This window comes from Muntiacus reevesi, chromosome 5, assembly GCF_963930625.1.
Source record: "Muntiacus reevesi chromosome 5, mMunRee1.1, whole genome shotgun sequence".
NCBI classification, from domain to species: domain Eukaryota; kingdom Metazoa; phylum Chordata; class Mammalia; order Artiodactyla; family Cervidae; genus Muntiacus; species Muntiacus reevesi.
Genome location: NC_089253.1, coordinates 70,850,465 through 70,873,049, shown reverse-complemented (window position 1 = coordinate 70,873,049; position 22,585 = coordinate 70,850,465). Strand labels below are relative to the sequence as shown.

The following is a 22,585-nucleotide window of genomic DNA, read 5'->3' as shown; positions in this document are numbered from 1 at the left end:
GGAAGCTTCCATAAGCCTCTTATCTTTCGCCATCAGAGGGCAGACAGACTGAAAACCACAATCACAAAAAGCTAACCAAATTGATCACATGGACCACAGCCTTGTCTAACTCAATGAAACTATGAGCCATGATGTGTAGGGCCATCCAAGATGAATGGGTTATGGTGGAGAGTTCTGACAAAACGTGGTCCACTGGAGAAGGGAATGGCAAACCCCTTCAGTGTTCTTGCCTTGAGAACCCCATGAACAGTATGAAAAGGCAAAAAGATAGGACACTGAAAGATGAACTCCCCAGGTCAGTAGATGCCCAATATGCTACTGGAGATCAGTGGATAAATAACTCCAGAAAGAATAAAAAGACAGAGCCAAAACAAAAACAATACCCAGTTGTGGATGTGACTAGTGATGGAAGTAAAGTGTGATGCTATAAAGAGCAATATTGCACAGGAACCTGGGATGTTAGGTCCATGAATCAAGGTAAATTGGAAGTGGTCAAACAGGAGATGACAAGAGTGAACATTGACATTTTAGGAATCAGTGAACTAAAATGGATGGGAATGGGTGAATTTAACTCAGATGACCATTATATCTACTACTGTGGGCAAGAATTCATTAGAAGAAATAGATTAGCCCTCATAGACAATAAAAGAATCCAAAATGCAGTACTTGGATGCAATCTCAAAAATGACAGCATGATCTCTATTCATTTCCAAGGTAAATCATTCAATATCATAGTAATCCAAGTCTATGCCTCGACCAGTAATGCTGAAGAAGCTGAAGTTGAATGGTTCTGTGAAGACCTACAAGACCTTTTAGAACTAACACCCAGAAAAGATGTCCTTTTCATTATAGGGGACTGGAATGCAAAAGTAGGAAGACAAGAGATACCTGGAATAACAGGCAAATTTGGCCTTGGAGTACAGAATGAAGCAGGGCAAAGACTAACAGAGATGCCAAGAAAATGCACTGGTCGCAGCAAACACCCTCTTCCAATGACATAAGAGAAGATGTTACACATGGACATTGCCAGATGGTCAATACTGAAATAAGATTGATTATATTCTTTGCAGCCAAAGATGAAGATGCTCTATATAGTCAGCAAAAACAAGACCGGGAGCTGACTATGGCTCAGATCATGAATTCTTTATTGCAAAACTCAGGCTTCAATTGAAGAAAGTAGGGAAAACCACTAGACCATTCAGGTATGACCTAACTCAAAGAGATTAGACTGATAGACAGAGTGCCTAAAAACCATGGACAGAGGTTCATGACATTGTACAGGAGACAGGGAGCAAGACCATCCACAAGAAAAAGAAATGCAAAAAGGCAAAATGGTTGTCTGAGGAGGCCTTACAAATAGCTGAGAAGAGAAGCTAAAGGCAAAGGAGAAAAGGAAAGATATACCCATTTGAATGCAGAGTTCCAAAGAATAGCAAGGAGAGATAAGAAAGCCTTCATCAGTGATCAAGGCAAAGAAATAGAGGAAAACAATAGAATGGGAAAGACTAGAGATCTCTTCAAGAAAATTAGAGACACCAAGGGAATATATCATGCAAAGATGGGCTCAATGAAGGGCAGAAATGGTATGAACCTAACAGATATGGATATGGACCTAGCAGAAGATATTAAGAAGAGGTGGCAAGTACACACAGAAGAACTGTACAAAAAAGATCTTCATGACCCAGATAATCATGATGGTGTGATCACTCACCTAGAGCCAGAAATTCTGAAATGTGAAGTCAAGTGGGTCTTAGAAAGCATCACTACAAACAAAGCTAGAGGAGGTGATAGAATTACAGTTGAGCTATTTCAAATCCTAAAAGATGATGCTGTGAAAGTGCTGCAGTCAATATGCCAGCAAATCTGGAAAACTCAGCAGTGGCCACAGGACTGGAAAAGGTCAGTTTTCATTCCAATCCCAAAGAAAGGCAATGCCAAAGAATGCTCAAACTGCCACACAATTGCACTCATCTCACACACTAGCAAAGTAATGTACAAAATTCTCCAAGCCAGGCTTCAACAGTACGTGAACCATGAACTTCCAGATGTTCAAGCTGGATTTCGAAAAGGCAGAGGAACCAGAGATCTAATTGCCAACATCCACTAAATCATAGAAAAAGCAAGGGAATTACAGAAGAACATCTACTTCTGCTTTATTGACTATGCCAAAGCCTTTGACTGTGTGGATCACAACAAACTATGGAAAATCCTGAAAGAGATGGGAATCCCAGACCACCTTACCTACCTCCTGAGAAATCTGTATGCAGGTCAAGAAGCAGCAGTTTGGAACAACAGACTGGTTCCAAATTGGGAAAGGAGTATGTCAAGGCTGTATATTGTCACCCTGCTTATTAAACTTCTATGCAGAGTACATCATGAGAAATGCTGGGCTGGAGGAAGCACAAGCTGGAATCAAAATTGCTGGGAGAAATATCAATAACCTCACATATGTAGATGACACCACCCTTACAGCAGAAATTGAAGAAGAACTAAAAAACCTCTTGATGAGAGTGAAAGAGGAGAGTGAAAAAGTTGGCTTAAAGCTCAACATTCAGGAAACTAAGATCATGGCATCTAATCCCATCACTTCATGTCAAATAGATGGGAAACAGTGGAAATAGTGATGGACTTTATTTGGGGGGGCTCCAAAATCACTGCAGATGGTGATTGCAGCCATGAAATTAAAAGATGTTTGCTTGTTGGAAGGAAAGCTATGACCAACCTAGACAGCATATTAAACAACAGAGACATTATTTTGCCAACAGAGGTCTGTTTAGTCAAAGGTATGGTTTTTCCAGTAGTCATGTATGGATGTGAGAATTGTACTATAAAGAAAGCTGAGCAGTGAAGAATTGATGCTTTTGAACTGTGGTGTTGGAGAAGATTCTTGAGAGTCCCTGGGACTGCAAGATGATCCAACCAGTCCATCCTAAATATTCATTGGAAGGACTGATGTTGAAGCTGAAACTCCAATACTTTGGCTACCTGATGTGAAGAACTGACTCATTTGAAAAGACCCTGACGCTGGGAAAGATTGAAGGCAGAAGGACAAGGGTAGACAGAGGATGAGAAGGTTGGATGGCATCATCGACATGATGGACATGAGTTTGAGTAGGCTCCAGGAGTTGGTGATGGACAGGGAAGCCTGGCGTGCTGCAGCCCATGGGGTCGCAAAATGTCAGACACAACCGAGCGACTGAACTGAAATGCAAAGACGATATGCCTAGGCAGTGGACTCTGAGAGTGTGTGTGTGTGTGTGTGTGTGTGTGTGTGTGTGTGTGTGTGTGTGCTCAGTCATGTCTGACTCTTGGCGACCCCATGGACTGTAGACTGCCAGGTTCTTCTGTCCACGGGATTTCCCAGGCAAGAATACTGGAATGTGTTGCCATTTCCTTCTCCACGGAATCTTCCTGACCCAGGGATGGAACCAGTGACTTTTGTGTCTCCTGCATTGGCAGGTGGATTCTTGATCACTGAGTCACCTGGAGAGCCAACTGGTCTTAAATCTACTCAGTCCTACAGAGAGCACCATAGTGGCTGAGGTGGCCCCTGTCCTGTCCTCTGCTCCTGGCAGACAGACACGCCTCCAGCACAGTTAGGCAGGTACCGAAGTGTATAAAACCCTCACCAGAGCAACAGAAGGAACTTCTCCCAGCAGCTTCCAGTCGGACCAGTGCATATGAACTTCACCAGCATGGGCTTCTGGAAGGTAGTGGGGCCGGGGCGGGGGCCGTGGGGCTGGGGCGGGGGCGGGTGTTGGGGGTCCAGGCAGCTGCAGGAGGCGGCCATGAGGAGGCGGTTTACCGAGTCCTCTGGGCGGAGAGTTCTCCTCTCTCCCCTGCTGCGGAGGCCATAAGGGCGCCGGGACGTGAGCTGCATAACATCGCAATGGCTGCCCAAGGAGAACCCCAAGTTCAGTTCAAACTTGTTTTGGTTGGTGATGGTGGTACTGGAAAAACTACATTCGTGAAGCGTCATCTGACTGGTGAATTTGAGAAGAAGAACACCTTGGGTGTTGAGGTCCATCCTCTTGTGTTCCATACCAACAGAGGACCATTAAGTTCAACGTATGGGATACAGCTGGTCAGGAGAAATTTGGTGGACTGAGAGATGGCTATTATATACAAGTTCAGCGTGCCATTATAATGTTTGACGTAACATCAAGAGTTACTTACAAGAATGTGCCTAACTGGCATAGAGATCTGGTACGAGTGTGTGAGAACATCCCAATTGTGTTGTGTGGCAACAAAGTGGATATTAAGGACAGAAAGTTTAAGGCAAAGTCAATTGTCTTCCACCAAAAGAAGAATCTTCAGTACTATGACATTTCTGCCAAAAGTAACTACAACTTTGAAAAGCCCTTCCTCTGGCTTGCTAGAAAATTGATTGGAAACCCTAACTTGGAGTTTGCGCCATGCCTGCTCTTGCCCCGCCAGAGGTGGTCATGGACCCAGCCTTGGCAGCACAGTTCGAGCACAATTTAGAGGTTGCTCAGACAACTGCTCTCCCGGATGAAGACGGTGACCTGTGAGAAAGTGAAGCTGGGGCCCAGCGTCAGAAATCTAGTTTTATAGGCAACTGTCCTGTGATGTCTGTGGTGCAGCGTGTTTGCCACTTTATTATATAGCTAAGCAGAACATGTGCTTAATCTTTGGATGCTGAAGGAGATGGATGGGCTTTGGAGTGGATGTGGCAGTTAAAAAAAAAATTACCTTCATTTTTTGGACCTGCATATTTAGGTGTTTTGGAACACAGTTGTTTCCTCCTTGAGTTTCAAATTTAAGACTGCTATAGTCACATGACAATATTGAGAGGTGGAAACTTGTTTGTTACTGTCATTCCCATTCCTTTTCATTTAGAATCAGAATAAAGATGTATTTCAAATATCTAAAAAAAAAAAAAAAAAAAATGTAACCAGCATGGACTGTAGCCTGCCAGGCTCCTCTGTCCATGGCATTTCCCAGGCAAGAATCCTGGAGTGAGTTGCCATTTCATACTCCAGGGAATTGGAGAAGGGCATGGTGACTCACTCCAGTATTCTTGCCTGGAGAATCTCATGGATGGAGGAGCCTGGTGGGCTGCAGTCCATGAGGTCGCACAGAGTCAGATACTACTGAAGCGACTTAGCTCGCATGCACTCCAGGGGATCTTCCGAACCCAGGGATCCAACCTGCCTCTCCTGGGGCTCTGGCATTGACTAGTGGATTCTTTCCCAACTGCACCATCTGGCAAGCCAAGATAAGATGCTCCACATGTTCTTATCACCTAGGAAATTACAACAGTTTTGGGAAGCTCTGTGCCAGGAACTGTGGGCAGATTTACCTATCTATCTATTCATCTATCTATAGAGACTTTGGTTGGACTCCAGGGTGGGATATGGTCACCAGAAAGATCAAGCCATGATTAGAAACTTGACATTTTTAGCCCAGCCTCCTGTGGCTTCTCTAATGAGAGGAGAGGAGCTGGGAATGGAGTTAATAACTGATCATGCCTACAAGAGGAAGCCTCCATCAAATCCCCAAAGTACTGGATTGGGGGAGCCTCCAGGTGGGTAAACCTCTCCATGTATGGTGAGTGTGACACACCCTGATTCTATGGGGACAAAAGAACCTATGCTCAGGACTCTCCCAGACCTTGCCCTGTGCATCTGTTCATCTGGCTGTCATCTTTGTCCTTTATCACATCCTTTAATAAATGGATGAACTAAGTAAAATTCTCCAAGCCAGGCTTCAGCAATATGTGAACTGTGTACTTCTAGATATTCAAGTTCGTTTTAGAAAAGGCAGAGGAACAAGAGATCCAATTGCCAACATCCTCTGGATTATCAAAAAAAGCAAGAGAGTTCCAGAAAAACATCTATTTCTGCTTTATTGACTATGCCAAAGCCTTTGACTGTGTGGATCACAATAAACTGTGGAAAATTCTGAAAGAGATGGGAATACCAGACCACCTGACCTGCCTCTTGAGAAATCTGTATGCAGGTCATAAAGCAACAGTTAGAACTGGACATGGAAAAACAGACTGGTTCCAAATAGGAAAAGGAGTACGTCAAGGCTGTATATTGTCACCCTGCTTATTTCACATATATGCAGAGTACATCATGAGAAACGCTGGGCTGGAAAAAACACAAGCTGAAATCAAGATTGCCGGGAGAAATATCAATAACCTCACATATGCAGATGACACCACCCTTATGGCAGAAAGTGAAGAAGAACTAAAGAGTCTCTTGATGAGTGTGAAAGAGGAGAGTGAAAAAGTTGGCTTAAAGCTCAACATTCAGAAAACTAAGATCATGGCATCTGGCCCCATCACTTCATGGGAAATAGATAGGGAAACAGTGGAAACAGTTGCTGACTTTATTTTGGGGGGCTCCAAAATCACTGCAGATGGTGATTGCAACCATGAAATTAAAAGACACCTACTCCTTGGAAGGATAGTTATGACCAACCTAGATAGCATATTAAAAAGCAGAGACATTACTTTTCCAACAAAGGTCTGTCTAGTCAAGGCTATCATTTTTCCAGTGGTTATGTATGGATGTGAGAGTTGGTCTATAAAGAAAGCTGAGCACAGAAGAATTGATGCTTTGGAACTGTGGTTGGAGAAGACTCTTGAGAGTCCCTTGGACTGCAAGGAGATCCAACCAGTCCATCCTCAAGGAGATCAGTCCTGGGTGTTCATTGGAAGGACTGATGTTGAAGCTGAATCTCCAATACTTTGGCCACCTGATGCAAAGAGCTGACTCATTTGAAAAGACCCTGATGCTGGGAAAGATTGAGGGCAGGAGGAGAAGGGGACAACAGAGGATGAGATGGCTGGATGGCATCACCAACTCAATGGACATGAGTTTGGGTGGACTCCGGGAGTTGGTGATAGACAGGGAGGCCTGGCGTGCTGCGGTTCGTGGGGTCACAAGGAGTCGGTCACGACTGAGCGACTGAACTGAACTGAACTGAAGTAGACGTTTCCCTGAATTCTGTGAGCCCCTCTAGCAAATTAATCAAATCCAGAGGGATCATGGGAACCTATGGTCTGTAGCCAAGTGGGACCGAGGTTGCAGGTAAGCTGTGATTGGCAGCTGCACTGGTTGGGGGCAGTCTCATGGGACTGAGACTATAACATATGGGATCTGATGATGTCTCTGGGAAGACAGTGACAGAATTAAATTGAGGACACCCAGCTGGCATTGTGGAGAATTTCTTGGTGTTGGGGGGGAAAAAATTCCACACGTTTGGTGACCAGAAGTGTCTGGTGTTCTGGGTGAGTAAAGAAGACACACAGGAGGGAAGACTGGACTGAGTTTTTCACTTCACTGTCCCAGTGGGTCCACTGCGCACAATGGAAGCTTCTGTCCGGTTCACCATTGTGTACTCAGCGCATAAACAATTCACATAGTAGACATTCAGCAAGTGTTTTCCCATGGCTAAATAAAACAGCAGTAGGAGATCGTCTAAGAGTGAGAATGGAGAAAACAATAAGATCAACAGGAAGGAACCAGAGGTCAGCCTTTCCCTCCTGAGAATCCCCCTACCTTTGAGACAATAGCTTATGACTCTAACAACAGCCTCTTACCTGGGCATGGAGCCCAGCCTCATGTGATGAATGGACCCATTAGGACACCACCTCCAGGACTTCCACCAGGATTCCCCCTGATAATAAAATCCTCAGAAATTTACAAAATTCAAAGACGGGCCCTTATTAGTCTGAAGGACCTCAACCCTCTTCTTCCAGATTTGTTCCCTCTAATCCTGACCACCAGGACTCACTGTCAACCTATAACCTTGATCTTGCCCCACTGGCCTCTAAACTCTGATTTTTATCTTCCAGTAAAGTTCAAACCTGTTTCCCAGGCGAGCTTTATTCCTGAAATTTACCCCCTGTTATTTGTCTGGGTTATTTCTTACCCTATCTCATGTTGTTTCACGAGACCTAGAAATGTGCCTCTTCGGGGTATACACACTGACAGAAGAAATGAGACAGATTCGACTTCAAGTGACCAAACCAAATACTCATCTCAGCATTTTCCGTGGAAACTAAGAAGGATACCTCAGAAGCAGGTGGTGACTGCTGGAACAGGCTGATCTTGGGGAAATCATCAGGTTCCAAATGAATATTGAAAAATCAAAGGGAGAGGTAAGAAGTTGAAGTCCACAAGCTGTTGGTGACAACCCTTCAATCAATAGAGGAAACAGGAAAGGCTTGTTTTTGCTACAAGTTAGCTTGTTCTTAAGAGGTGCCATTTAAAACCACACTCCATAAAGAGGGTATGTGTAGGCGGATTAAGCTGAGAAAAAAACTGCATCACCCTATGCCAATGAAGCAGCCAGAACGGTCAAGCTGGGCTTATATAAAGAGGTCAACAGAAGGGAGATTCCAAGCGAATTTAAAAATAGAGATGGAAGATATGCAAAATATCACAGAGCAAAGAACTGCACTTCACAAGCTTTCCCATTGCCTTCGCACTGGGAGTCCCCCGGCACACACCTGACGGCGTCAAGTGTAGCCTGTCCCGTCCTATTCACGCCTGAGGTGTGTGTGCTCAGCCTAGAGGGACATCAGAGACACTTGGTTCTGATGTGCCCCAAGGTGACCCAAAGTCAGTTGGCCTATTCCAGAGCGGGCTGGTGTCACCTGTCACCCGGGACATACACACACACACACTGCAACAAGCCAGTGACTCTTTCAAGATAGGAATTTGGGTTAAAATCTCAAGAGGGGAGACAGCATCTGATGATAGAAAGCAAGTTCAACGTGCTTCTGGTTTTCTAACAGAAATTTTGGGAAGTCAAGCTTCAGAGAAATCTTTGTATTGTATGCATCAGTAAACAGCAGAGTGGGTGAGAACGCTTTGAAGGGAACTGCCGGGCTTTAGAGAAATCCCTGAGAATCACTGCTTGTGTCTGCCCTTGTCTGTCCTTGCTAAGGGCATCAGAGGTGGACAATGCTTCAGGGTCCCCAGTCAGCACGGAAGCCTCAGCGTTTTCAGGGAAAAAATGTGACCTCCAAGCAGTTAAGTCCCCAGGAAATCTGCCTGTATTAACCAGCTGGGTGCTGGAAAGCTTTGTCACTGCCTCAGAAAAATGATTTCATGAACAGATGTCTGATCTCCACCTGAAAGGATTATAGAGCAAATAGCAGATTTCCCACAAGCTTAGTGAGTCATCGCCGATGTCAGGCCAGGCAGTTGCTCAAATTGAAAACGTTTGAGGAAATGTAGTCAGAGGGGGACCAGCTCTGGTCATGTGGTATCTTTTTTTAAGATTTCTTTTTTAATGTGGACCATTTTAAAAGTCTTTATTGAACTTGCTACATTTTAAAAGTCTTTATTGAATTTGCTACATTATAAATTGCTAAATTATCAATTCTGTTTTATGTTCTAGTCTTTTGGCCGAGAGGCATGTGCGATATTAGGTCCCCAAGCAGGGATTGAACCCACATCCCCTGCATTGGAAGGTGATGTCTTAACCACTGGACCACCAAGGAAGTCCTAAGGTCATGTCACGTCTTGATGGGGAGACAGAGCACTCTCATCTTTGTGACTGGAATTTTAATATATTGAGATTTTTCTACAAGGATTGTAGAATGTCAAGGCTCGTTAACTGCAAATGAGAGCATTGATTCCAGAGATGAAAATAGTGCTTCCACCTAAAAAATAAAAACAGCTTAATATTCTGACTGTCTTTACTTGGCAGCAACATGAAAAAAAAATGTTTTAAGTTAGATTCTCAAGATTGAATGGGACCTCAGAATTGGTTTAGTCTAAGCAATCAAGAAATCAACTTCTAATACTGCCTAGGAAATTGAATTTGAGTAAAAGAGGTTGAAGTGCTATTCTGTTTTAAAATGTTTTCCCAGAAGTGCTATTCTGGGAAAAAGACCCATTGAACCTATTCCAAACCCTCCTGAAATGTGTAAATGGGCTAATGTGTGAATATACACAAACACACATGTGTTCACATATTTCACATACATGTCCACACAGACTTTGACTCTTCTAACCCTCCATATGTCCTCCATTTCTAAGGATCTTTAAAAATTCCTTTCGATGAGTTCACAAAACAGAAGAACAATTAAGTTAAATAGCTCTGGAGTGAGACCCAAGCTTCAATACCTTTTAAAACTTCCTCAACTGATTCCACAGTGCAACCAAGATTAAGAACTGTTATTCCAGAGGGAGCAGATTCGCTATCCGTTTATTCATTCATTTAACAAGTATTTATTGAGCATTTGGTGTGTACCAGACACTGTACTAGATGCTGGGGATAAAATTAAACAAAAACCACGATCTTAGCTCTCAGGGAATTTTCAATCTAATGAGGGGAAGTGAACCAGCTAATAGTGAATATGCTGTTTAAAACTTACTGAGTGTTTTGGAGGACAGATTATCCTCCTGTGAGTAGATGTAACAAAGTGACCTAGATGAGAGGTCAGGAAGGAGCATTTGCCATGAGTTCCTAAGGTGAAGTGAACCTTGCCTGATGTCACTAGTCATCAGGGAAATGCAAATCAAAACCACAGTGAGGTGCCACTTCATGCCTGCTGCATCCTCAGTTGCTAAGTAATGTCCAACTCTTTGCTACCCCAAGGACTAGCTGACCAGACTCCTCTGTCCATGGAATTTTCCAGGCAAGATTACTGGAGTGGGTTGCCACTTCCTTCTCCAGGGTATCTTCCCAACCCAATGATCAAACCCATGTCTCCTGCACTGGTGGGAGGACTCTTTATCACTGAGCCACCCCACTTCCCAGGTGACCCTAGTGTAAAGAATCTGCCTGCTGATGCAGGAGACTCAAGAGTCAAGAGTTCAATCCCTGGGTCAGGAAGATCCTTGGAGTAGGAAATGTAATCTGCTCCAGTATTCTTGCCTGGAAAATTCCATGTCCATGGGGCTACAAAGAGTTGGACAAGACTGAGCACAATTTGATCTGATTTCACTATCTAATGAAATATAATACCTTAACAATTTGGTATCCACCATTATTCACTTTAAAAATATGAGAAGGATCATTTTTTAACATTTGGAAATTTAACATGTTTCTTTATTCTATCTGAGCTCATATTTCTCTTTTGCTTCTACACATACACACACACACACACAAATCTACCCTAATATATTTATGGTTAAAAATCTTTTGTGTTTAAAATTCTTTGATCACTTCATATCTATAATTAAAACATGTATATTAATTGAAATTTTTGATGTTTTATTTTCTATGGCCTAACATGTTAAATGTTTAAAATTTAAGGTGAGTTGCATTATCATTAAAATGATAGTTAGACACACTTGATGAAAACAAAGCAAATATTTTTATAAATATTGATTATAATAAAAATTATATTGAGACAACATCTTTTAGTCAGATGAATCATGATCAAACTTTTCCTTTATATAGGTTTCACCACAAGCACATAATTTTATTTCTTGCTAATGAATTAAAAATAATTTAAACATTTTATAAGATGAAACAAGGGTTGATCGCAACTGGAATAAATATTTAATAATATGATTTGATAATACAGGTTTTAATGACCAATTCTGAAAAAGAAATCACATAAAATTTTTATCTATGCATTTTAGCTAATGTATCCTGAAAAAGCTTCCTGTTATATTTAAAGGAATTAATGTCATTCCTCTATATTGTTGTTTATAGATGACTTGTTTTCCAGCTATAAAGGAGAAAATAGTACTCCTTCGAAAATAGCTGGAAAAAAAAGCTTATAGTTAAATGCCTTTAGTTGTATATTTTAAGTATTTCATATTTCTTATCAATGCTTTACTTTTATAAGACTCTATCTCAATAGTCAGGGATTGAGAGAGGCAAATTTATTGAGCAAAATTGTCCTTTCTCCTTTGCCATCCCACGATACTCTGAATCTGAACTTCCCTACCCAGGAATGCCACCCCCACCTTTACACAGAAACAAGAGCAAAACTGAGAAAAACAGGATCTTAAAGGTTCATGGCACCTCATTACCCATCAGAGGAAGTCCTCCTTTGGCTTGGCACTGGGAAGTTTTTTCATTTCAGGGTAATGTGCCCATAGTAAGATTTTTAAATGGGTAGGACTTTCCTGGCAGTCTAGTGGTTAAGATTCTGTGCTCTCAATGCAGAGAGCCTGGGTTCAATTCTTGGTCAGGAAGGTAAATCTCACATGCTGCAACCAAGAACCTCCATGCTGCAACCCAGCTTAGCCAGAGAAAGAAAGAAAGATAAATAAAATATCTTAATACTTTAATCTTAAAATAGTTAATCTTAAAATATCTTAATAAAATAAAAGATAAATAAAATATATATCCAGATAAATAAAAGAAAACAAAATGGGTGAGGAATATAGATAATTACTGTGAACACAGGTCTATTCTCTAGAAGAGAATATCTCACTGAGGATGGTTGAAGATTTGGATATTTATTTCTCTAAAACTATGCATTGTATACCTTAAATTTTTTTTGCACATTCCCGAGGTGTATATACTCCAGCTTGAAAATCATTCAATAAAATAGCTTGATTCTGCAGTAATTTCAAATACAGATCCCTATCCCAGTCCTGACATTACTACTTGTGTGACCTTATGCAGATTGCTTAGTCTCTCTGAGTCTCAGTTTCTCGTGGGTAAAAAGGAACTAATGGACATATATCAGAATGTCATAGTGATAAATACGACAACACATATAAAGCAACTGATGTATGACCTAGTTAACATAATGGTGGGCCCTGAATAGTTTTGATCATTATCTACATTTTGATTTTGGTACAAGATTTGCTATTATTATTCCCCTGCAGTTGGCATTGGATTAGAAGAAGAAAACAGGCACTGAAAGAAGATCCGCAACAAAACTGAGTATTTTACCACAGGTCATGATGACCTAAGATTTCACTGATTGATGGTGGGGAAAAATTAGTGACTGAAATCAGAATCTATTGTACAACCATTTGGTGTAATCTTTATTACAGAGAATGGTGTAGTCATTCTCCATAATCCCATTGAAGTCTTTGTAACGTCCTTTGTTTTAAAATCCCTTTAAGATCCTACTGCATTATTATAATCAGGGTTCTAGTGCTAATGGATCACACAATTGGATGGATAGGAAACTTTACCCCAAAATTTCCTTGATGTGATACAGACTGGGGTCATTCTTTTAGCCCATGAGTTTTGGAGGCAGGTAGATCCAGGTCAAGGTTAAAAGGCCTTACTAAATTACATCAGGGAGCTTGACTGATTCAACTTTTTCCTAAACTGTAAAAAGGATATAATAACCCTAACTTTTCAGAGTTAGTCAAGAAGTATGTAAAACAATTAACAAAATACCTGATGCATAGCAGGTACTCAAAAGTTAGTATTATTAAAGAACACAAAAAGAGAAACCACAGCAAATTATCACAAAAGGCACAATGTTAAATACCATGACAAGTAGTCAAGGGGCTGTGATGGTTGAAAGAAAAGAGAACAACTTCTTTTTTAAATTGAAATATAGCTGATATTTAAATTGAAGTATATAAGTTACAGGTATACAACAGCTGCACTCCATGTATAGTTATTATAAAACATTAGCTATTTCCTCTGTGTTGTACAATATATCCTTGCAGCTGATTTTATATCTAATAGTTTGTACCCCTTATATCCCTACCCGCTACATTGCCCCGCCTCTCTCCCCTCTCCTCACTGGTAACCACTAGCTTGTTCTCTACATGTGTGACTCTGCTGCTTTTCTGTTACTTTCACTAGCTTGTTGTATTTTTTAGATTCCACATGTAAGTGAGATCATACAGTGGGTGTCTTTGTCCGACTTATTTTGTTTAGCATAATGCCCTCCAAGTCCATCCATGTTATACAAGTGGTAAACTTTCATTCTTCTATGTGGCTGAGTAGTATTTCATCATACACACACACACACACACACACACACACACACACAGAGGCTTCCCTGGTAGCTGAGAAGGTAAAGAATCTGCCTGCAACATACACCAGGCAGAAGGACAACTTTCAATTCTGGAAAGAGGTGATGGAGAAAGGCTGTCTGGAAGAGGTGGCACCTGAGATCGCCCTCAAAGGACCAGGTGGATTTTGACAAGCAAGATGGGAAGAACAGACATTCAGGGTAAAGAGGAGGATGAGAAAAGTGTAGAGGTGTGAGACCACAGGGATTGGTTCAAAGAATGAATAATTCAGTGCTTATAGGTGGATGATATTGAGACACACAGCTATTGCTTCATCTGTTTATGTACTGCCACCACCCCTGCCCTGTAAACCTTTTACCTCCAAAAGGAGGTAAAATTGGAAAGAGAATTCGCAGCCATGGCATGGAGATCCTTGAATGCTGGACTGAGAAGCTTCAGGTGGGAGAGTTGGAACCAGAACAACTCAGAGATCTCAGGCGGCCCTTAACTACAACATGGAGGCAGAGAAAGGAACTGAGTTTCTATTCCTTACCTGTTCCTCATACTAGCTGGGTTGGATCCTGTATGGATATATTTATTAGAGAATACTGTTCAGGGAATGTTCTTGGGCCAGCATTTCTCAAACCATCCTTTGGATGCACTGAAAACCCTTTAAGTTAACAAAAATATACCACAAAATGGTCCACTGTGATCACACCAACCTGGGAAACATGGATATCATGTTCCTCTTTGCCAGTTACCAGTAAATTAACATATTAAAGATCCTGAGAAATCCTGAAACCAATGAACCATTTCCCTTAATTTAATCCAGCATTTTCCTACTGTTTACAGCTCAGCACTGTTATCAACAGCTTGTGGAAAACAATTCTGTAGAACCCAGTTTGGAAAATGTATCTTAAGCAAGACCTAGGCAGGCATCTGAATTATGATTTTGGCTAAGGATTTGGCAAGAAGCAAGGAGAAAGATGGTGGAGGCGGGCAAGGTTATCAGAATAGCTCGTTGGGTATAAACCAGGCTGAGTGACCAAGAGTCACATAGATGAGCTGCATTGGAGAAAATTAATGAGCAGATAAAAGAATTTAATCATGCTGAAATTTGGCAACTGTGAATAATGCTTTTTTTCTTAAACTCCAATCCTTTAAAGTTTTTTAAACACACTTTTCAAATTCTGTTTGCTAGCTCTTTTAAGAGTCAGAACTCCAGATTGCTTGCTGCTTGTTTTGAAAGACATTTCTGCAGCCTGCCCAAAAAGGGGTGTGAAATGGTTAAATACTGAAATCTAGGATCTCTGCAGCCAGAGTTCTGTTTAATATTGCTGCTCCGGCATCTCTGCCTCCTTCCCAATTTCCCAGCAGCAGAAGCCTTTTCAGTTCATATTGGAGCCACATGCATTTCTTCCCACCCAAAATCCAGAGGCTATAAAATACGTCTCTCCAACTTCATTATTCTGCCTTTTCCTCTTTCTGCTTGGCAGCCTCTGAGGCAAAAAAAAAAAAAGAAGAAGAAGAAGAAGGAGAAGGAGAAGACGCAGCTTGCAAGCAGCATTTAGAGAGAAGCAAAAAGTTGGCAAATGACAAATATACAGAGGGACGCCTTTTTTGACTAATAGGTTACTAGTAACAGGCGCTTTTAAAATAGTATTGAAAGACAGCAACTGTTCTAAGCTGTGATTGATGAATCACAAACTCTAAGCTGAAAATCCAGACTTTGAACCACTGCCGTTAACAGAGTGAAAGTTCTCTGTTAGCAACATGAGGTCCCTGATATAAAAATGGTATAAGCCACAACATCTTACATAACAATATAAGCCAGGAACATCTGTGGAACCTGGAACAGAACAAGCAAACAATATCAGAACAGAAACAAGTTTCCTAGACACATCTGGGCAAGGATTTCAATAATTTCTGCTATGGAGGACTTTGAAATCAATTATTTCAGCCAAAATATATGGTATATACAGTATGATGTAGATAATTATGCTTGACTGAGTTCATGATAAGGCAGACAACATGTAGTTAATACATACATAATTTTAGTCATTCTGAATTAACCTTGGACTGGAAAAAGTCAGTTTTCATTCCAATCCCTAAGAAAGGCAATGCCAAAGAATGGTCAAACTACCGCGTGATTGCACTCATCTCATGCTAGTAAAGTAATGCTCAAAATTCTCCAAGCCAGGCTTCAGCAATACATGAACCATGAACTTCCAGATGTTCAAGCTGGTTTTTGAAAAGGCAGATCCAATTGACAACATCCACTGGATCATCAAAAAAGCGAGAGAGTTCCAGAAAAACATTTATTTCTGCTTTATTGACTATGCCAAAGCCTTTGACTGTGTGGATCACAATAAACTGTGGAAAATTCTGAAAGAGATGGGAATACCAGACCACATGACCTGCCTCTTGAGAAACTTATATGCAGGTCAGGAAGCAACAGTTAGAATTGGACAAGGAACAACAGACTGGTTCCAAATAGGAAAAGGAGTACATCAAGGCTGTATATTGTCACCCTGCTTATTTAACTTATATGCAGAGTACATCATGAGAAACGCTGGACTTGAGGAAGCACAAGCTGTAATCTAGATTGCTGAGAGAAATATCAATAACCTCAGATATGCAGATGACACCACCCTTATGGCAGAAAGTGAAGAGGAACTAAAAAGCCTCTTGATGAGAGTGAAGGAGGAGAGTGAAAAAATTGGCTTAAAGCTCAACATTCAGAAAACTAAGATCATGGCATCTGGTTCCATAGCTTCCTGGCAAATAGATGGGGAAACAGTGGAAACAGTGGCTGACTTTATTTTTCTGGGCTCCAAAATCACTGCAGATGGTGATTGCAGCCATGAAATTAAAAGATGCTTACTCCTTGGAAGGAAAGTGATGACCAACCTAGACAGTATATTAAAAAGCAGAGACATTACTTTGTCAACAAAGGTCTGTCTAGTCAAGGCTATGGTTTTTCCAGTGGTTATGTATGGATGTGAGAGTTGGTCTACAAAGAAAGCTGAACACCGAAAAGTTGATGCTTTTGAACTGTGGTGTTGGAGAAGACTCTTGAGAGTCCCTTGGACTGCAAGGAGATCCAACCAGTCCATCCTAAAGGAGATCAGTCCTGGGTGTTCATTGGAAGGACTGATGCTGAAGCTGAAACGCCAATACTTTGGCCACCTCATGCGAAGAGTTGACTCATTGGAAAAGACCCTGATGCTGGGAGGGATTGGGGGCAGGAGGAGAAGGGGACGACAGAGGATGAGATGGCTGGGTGGTATCACCGACTCGATGGACATGGGTTTGAGTAAACTCCGGGAGTTGGTGATGGACAGAGAGGCCTGGCGTGCTGCAGTCCATGGGGTCGCAAAGAGTCGAACACAACTGAGCAACTAAACTGAACTGAACTGAACTGTGTTTATAAAGTTTATAGTAGTTCGGGAAGGGGGACACATGTACACCTGTGACTGATTCATGTCAGTGTATGGCAAAAACCACCACAATACTATAAAGTAATTAGCCTCCAATTAAAATACATAAATTACTTTAAAATAAAAATAAACACCTACAAGGGACTGACTGATTATCAAACTCAACAGTGTAGTTTTGTTTGGTCCTTTTTTCACATCTTTCAATTTTTCAGATTCTTAAAAAAAACAAAGTTTATAGTAGGGACTTCCCTGGTGGTCCACTGCCTAAGAATCCACCTTCCAGTGCAGGGGACTCAGGTTTGATCCCTGGTCAGGGAACTAGGATCCCACATGTCACAGGGCAACGAAGCCTGTGCACCACAACAAGCGAAGTAAATATGTTAAAGTAAAAACAAACTTTTCAAAATAAAAGTAAAGTCTATAGTTAAATAATCCCTTTAAATCCATGTATTGATATGTTTATCCGTTGCAAGTAGACTTCACTGATGATTGTAGACAGTATTTAATTTTTAGAATGAAAGACAAGATAAGTAACAGTTTGCAATAGCCTTCCTTAGTCAGACTTACTCTTGTCTAATATGCCACAGTTAGTCTGCCATTTATTCATGAAACGGTTTCTCCACATACCTATGGCTCTATACTGGCTTCAGAAACTCCCAAACTCTGAAATAAAATGCCAAAGGCAGCATCATGGGTTTGGATTCATGTTCTGATTTAAAGAGAATTAAGGTCTTATCATTTCTCCCTCCATTGTCCGGCAAGGCGTGTTATATCACATGACTGATTTTGACTGAAAAATGGCACCGCTAGGAGATGCCCACTTTCTCTCTGAAAAGTGAGACCTTGGATGAAAAGTGCTCATCACTCAGTCATGTCTGACTTTTTGTGACCCCACAGACTGTAGCCTGCCAGGCTCCTCTGTCCATGGAAATCTCCAGGCAAGAATACTGGAGTGGGTTGCCATTCCCTTCTCCAGGGGATCTTCCCAACCCAGGGATCGAACCTGGGTCTCCTGCATTGAAGGCAAAAGGACTATGGATGCAGAATAGCAATTTTTCCATCTGCCCTTCAGAGCTGACAGCAACCTTAATAAACATCAGTAACAACCAGAAAGATGTTTTATGGACATAAAGTCCTAGAGGATGCAAGCAGGGAACAGAAGCTATTTCACCGACATCCTTGTGCTGCTGACCACATTGCACAATTGGAAACAAATTTTATCTTAGAGAGGAAAGGTCAGAAATAATGAGACAATTGCCCAGAGGCAAATGACAGTTCAGGAGAGTGGGTGGCAAGAAGTTAAGTTCTCCCTCCCCCCGCCCCCGGCCTCTCTCCCAATTCTGGCCACCGTTACAGCCAATCTCTCTCATTTAGTATTTTCCTTCCAGATCATTCATTTAATTCAGAGAATGCAGGGAAAATATATTCACCACAACTGAGGCAGCATTGTGAGGAGTGATTACCCACTCCTGCTCTCAATGGCTTTTACTTATTGTAGACAGAAGAGAAAAACAGCTAGAACCAAGACACACATACTCTGCATGTCCTGTGCTGATGGGAAGGAGACTCCAGATAAACTCTGAACTGTAGCCGTTGTTTTCCTTCCTTTCTGGCTCCTGTTGGAGAAATATGAGCTACTGGCCCCCTCCACTGAAAGATGCCTTTCCTTTAGCTGTGATTCCTAAAGGAGAAACCAGTAGTGGAAAGAAGGCTTGCTGCCCTGGAGATATATCAGAAGCATCTGCAAGGCAGGAGGAACATTTTTACCATTAAAACTTTTCTCCCACTGTGGGAGAATTTGGTACCCCTTCATTGAGGCATGCCCGAACTTTTCCATCCTCCCCTGCTGAACATCCCTGGACTGGGGAGAAACTATTACGGATGCAGTTGCCCACATCCCTCAGCAGAGTTCAGTCAACAAAAACGGAAAAAGGACCACTGCTAGAGAGACTCTTCACTCAACCTCAAAGAAGCTGAACGTTTTTTTTCGCCAAAGACAAACTCAGAAGCTTTGCTGGAAAGGTTATGACGGATGAGAAAATCTGTGTGTCGTCCCAAGGTCCAGGGTGTCCCGATCGGGAATGATGTGGAAGGCCCTGATTGCCAGATAATGGAAGAGCTGGAGAATACAGAGCAGTAAGCAAGCAGCAAGGGTAGCAACACAAAGATTGGTTAAGGATCCTGTCTAGGAATGAGGTTTTCAGTGATGGTCAGATGCAGGAAAGGTAGAGGAGATACAGTGGTTGAAACTCTGGGCTGGAGTAGAGTTGAGCAGAGCCGAGAGCCAGCAGAGAGGTGTGTCCAGTGGATGCAAATGTCCAGCCATTTCCATGGTGAGTCTTGGGCTTGATGCAGTCCCTCTGCTCCTCTGACAACAAGCTGACTGGAACCCCTTCACACTTGGGGAGCAGATCTGCTCAGAGGATTTACCTCATCACCCATAGGCCGCAGGTGCCCCCTCAGCATCCTTAAGAAGATCGCTTTACATCAGGAAAGGGAGGCATACTTTTCTACTCTTGCTTTTGGTCTTTTATAGGAAATAGAGTTGACCTGTGAACAGCATGGGGTTTGGATTGCCTGGGATCGCTTAATGGATTTTTTTTCAATAGTGAATATCACAGTATGGTCTGTGGTCTTTGAATCCTCAGATATGGAACCCTGAAAGGGGGGAACCAGGGCAATTGAGGGCCAACTATAATTTAAACACAGATTCGATTCTGTGAGGATCAGTAGCCCTAAGCTCTGTGTTGTTTAAGGCTCGATATCATTGCAAACTGTGTGTTGTTAGGGCTTATTTTTACAGCAAAACAATTCAGCTTCTCCCTATGTTGGATTTAATCCCCTGTGTAAAAAGTCTGACTTATTGATGTGGAGATTGTCCTCCCGTCCCAGTTCCAACCAGCATCTCCCTGTGAACTCAAAGGCAAAAAACATCTAAGCTACTCATTCCCTTCCCATCCCTCAACTCTGCAAACCTCACTCCTTACCTCCTCTTCCGCTTTGGGCAGATACAAAGGATGACAAGATGAAATGCTTGTTGAACAAACACCTCCAGACAAGGGCGCATTGCCATGGACATCTGATGGCCAGAGCTTAACTGCTGTGATCTCAGGAGTGGCAGGACTCAAGGAGGCGTGTTTTGGCTCATCTTTTGCAATGTTGTGCTGTGAGTCTCAGTTCCCATTTATATTTTACTCTATGAGACAGATTTAAGCTAGAAGAGCTACTGACCCAAAGCCTCCTAGATTTGGACCACTGCTTTTTGGGATGCCATCTGTATCTTTGAACACATTTCCTTGAATGAACTAAACCTAGATCTCTGTGGTCTTTGCAAAAGGAGAAAGTAAGATTTTACTTTCAAATCATGAGGGATCAATAGTTTGCTCAGGGAAAGCAAAGGAAAATTTGTAAGATTAAATCGAGTGGTATAGAGCGCTTGGGCAAGATTTTTGCTATATATCTCTGGCCTCTGTCTTGAACTGCCACAATAAACACCATTACTGCCCTTAATTATAACATGTATAAATTAATGAATCCTGCAAACATGAAAAATTGAGCCGTCTCACTTCCCTGCCTGAAAAAACTGTGAAATTCTTCATGAAATTATCAAGATATCACTTAAGTTCAGTGTTAATTGTAATTAATTTGCTATGAAGTAACTTGATAGATAAAATTATCCCTTCTTCCTACAACTTTTATTAAAATAAAATGCTATAAATTCATTGTGACCTGTCAGTAAAAAGATGTCAATTGTTTTACATTGGGATTGCTCAGATGGTCAGTCATGTCTGACTCTTTGTGACCCCATGGACCATAGCCTGTTAGGCTCCCCTGTCCATGGGATTTTCTAGGCAAGAACACTGGAGTGGGTTGCCATTTCCTTCTCCAGGGGTTCTTTCCACCCCAGGGATCAAACCTGCATCTCATATCTCCTGCGTTGGCAGGCAGATTCTTTACCACTAGCACCACTTGGGAAGCCCTACATTGGGATTATCAATTTCCAAGTGATTGGCATAGAATAAAATGTGTACAAAAATCTGCTGAGTATAATTTGGCCTTTTTGATTATGGAAAGGATACTTAAGAGTTGTCATAAAAATTCCTTGAAATGGGGGTGGGGTTAAATGACATTTGGAAAGTGCTCTTGATTTCAAGTTGTTTTAATGCTGTAAGTAAAGAATAAATATTAAATATCTAGAAATAAAATATATCAACCTGGTTTACAAAGGCACCTGTATGACAGCTCCAAGACATTCTCTCTCAAATACCTCTGAGATGCTTGGTAAATATAAAAAAAAGATAATGACCATCACCACCTAGAACTAGTTTGTGTGGGGACATATTGTAACTAGACTTCTTATGGTGATCCGTTGAAATGCACAGAAATATTGAATCACTATCTTGTGTAACAGGAACTAGTATAGTGTAGTAGGTCAATTATACTTCAACACAAACTCAAAGAAAAAGAGATCAGGTTTGTGGTTATCTGCAGGAGATAGGGGTATTGGATGAAGGTGATCAAAAGATAAATACTAGGGCTGTAATATATCAATACAACATGATAAACATAATTAACACTGCCATATATCATATATGAAAGTTGTTAAGAGAGTAAATCCTAGAATTCTCATCACAAGAAAAAATTTTAATAATTTGATCTATATGAGAGGATAAACATTGTGATAATCACTTAATGATGTGTGTAAATCAGATCAGTATGCTGAATACCTTAAACCTACACAGATATCTATTGTATCTCAATAAAACTAAAAGAAATACATTTTTTAAATAAAAATAGGACTCACCATCATGCTACTGCATCTTGGAGATATTTCTATTAATCATGAAGCTGATGAAATTCAACTTACAAAAGCAATCAGTGGTCCATGTTTACTTTGCTGCTAAAAGCCTAGCAAACTTGTTGATCTGAAATAAAATAGTGAAAGTGAAAGTCGTGTCTGGCTCTTTGCGACTCCATAGACTATACAGTCCATGGAATTCTCCAGGCCAGAATACTGGAGTGGGTAGCCATTCCCTTCTGCAGGGAATAACCCAGGGATCAAACCCAGATCTCCCACATTGCAGGCCAATTCTTTACCATCTAAGCCACCAGGGAAACCCAAAAGAAAATAGGAAGATGCTTTATGAGTGCTGCCTCCTAGTTTGAAATGGCAAAGTTGGAACTAATGAGAAAATCAGGCTGCAAAATCCAGGGGTAGATTGGGGTTCTGGGACATGGTTAGTGAAGTCCTGGGGCAGATTATCAGGA

General features: G+C 41.5%; 1 pseudogene; it reads left to right on the top strand.

The window, feature by feature from the left end:
• Positions 1-3,889: 3,889 nt before the first annotated feature.
• On the top strand, positions 3,890-4,791 carry LOC136169074 (GTP-binding nuclear protein Ran-like; annotated as a pseudogene).
• The last annotated feature ends 17,794 nt before the right edge of the window (positions 4,792-22,585 follow it).